The sequence below is a fragment of the Haliaeetus leucocephalus genome, unplaced genomic scaffold, assembly GCF_000737465.1.
Source record: "Haliaeetus leucocephalus isolate CR32 unplaced genomic scaffold, Haliaeetus_leucocephalus-4.0 Scaffold206, whole genome shotgun sequence".
Taxonomy (NCBI): domain Eukaryota; kingdom Metazoa; phylum Chordata; class Aves; order Accipitriformes; family Accipitridae; genus Haliaeetus; species Haliaeetus leucocephalus.
The window spans coordinates 10,430,049-10,431,449 of NW_010972642.1; the positions used below are offsets into that span (position 1 = coordinate 10,430,049).

Genomic DNA, 1,401 nt, shown 5'->3' on the forward strand with positions numbered 1-1,401 from the left:
CGGCGGCGGCGGCCCATTGCCGGAAGTACCGGCTGGCGTCGAGCGCGCTGCGGGCCTAGTCTGCCCGAGCCGCGGGCGGGGGCGGCGCGGGCTGCGGCCTTTCTTCTCGGCCTTGCCTTACGGGAGGGTGTTCCCTACGGCTCCGCCGTGCGAATCGCGTGTGGCTACCGTCCCCTCGCCTTCCCGGAGGGGTCGGAAGCCTCGCTGGCTCCTTATGAGGTGCCGTGGGCCACTTTTTATTGTGTGAAAATATGCCCGCAGTGGCCGGTGTGAAGGAGACTGTAGAAGGGAAGTCCTGTAACCGCGTTCCAGAAAATGCGATAGAGCAGGAAATACCAAACTGTTTTAAGTTCTTGCCCGTTTGAATCAAAATTTTAAAATGGAAACGGATTCGTGATTGATATAGCAAGAATTACTTATTAAACCAGAGAATGGGAATAAGTCATGATAGGCTGCAAAATGTGAGGAGTGCTGCTGCTTGAGTTACGTTAAGATTCCGTATGCTGCGTCATTTTCTATTTGTATTTTCCTTTAAACTGTATTTCTGATAAATCTTTTATATGGGGTTATGCAAATCACACTGCATGTTGTAAAGCTTGCCAGATGGACTATTTTTAAATTTACACTGCTGCTCTGTTTGCAGGCTGAAAGGAATATAAACCAGTTTTGTGAATGTAGAAAGATATTACTTTATATGAAAGCAAGTGGTAATCCAAGATTAGCATTAAGGAGCACCTGATCCTTTTTTTTCAATGATTATTTTTATTTTTTTATTTAAATAAAATCGTAAATTACGTTTAACCTGAATGTGCTTCTGAGCAAATACTTTTCAAGTCACTTGGAAGCAAAAAGGAACATCCCTTGGGCAGAAAGGGAAGAGGCTCTAGATCTTGATGTGAGCTCCGTCTCTCTTCTGGGTATTTTTCCCTTTGTGCCAATTGCAGATTGAAATAGCAGTATTAAGAAACGCTGCTTGCCTTTCACAGGGATCTTCCTTGCTGTGTCTCTCTTTTGTGCTGTTAAGTATACCCTGCAGTATTTAACACGTTCCTGTTAACTGTTGATCACTGTTTATTTTGGTTAATGCACTGTTAACGTGTCCATTTGAGAAGCGCTGTTTCTCAGCTCTCTCCCAGTACTTCTGCATACAAAGAGTCTTGCCTATGAATAACCGGGTTAATATTTGATGCATGGCAGTTAAACGTAGGCCAGTGACGAGGAAATGACCGGGTGTGATGCTTAGCTCGGCTTTTGAGTGAGCTGCAAGGGGATAGGTTAGTGCTCCCTCTGTGCAGATTGCCTCGTAATTTCTGAAAATCGAAAGGCTCAATTAGGTGAAATGGATTGGTGAGATCTCTCTCCCTCCCTCTCCCCCCCCCCCCCCCCCTCCCCGAAACACCA

At 45.9% G+C, this 1,401-nt stretch overlaps 1 protein-coding gene across 2 annotated transcripts in view; it reads left to right on the forward strand.

The window, feature by feature from the left end:
• MKRN1 (makorin ring finger protein 1) overlaps positions 1-1,401 on the forward strand; it is a 22,664-nt gene that overhangs the window by 302 nt on the left and 20,961 nt on the right. The window lies entirely within an intron of this gene.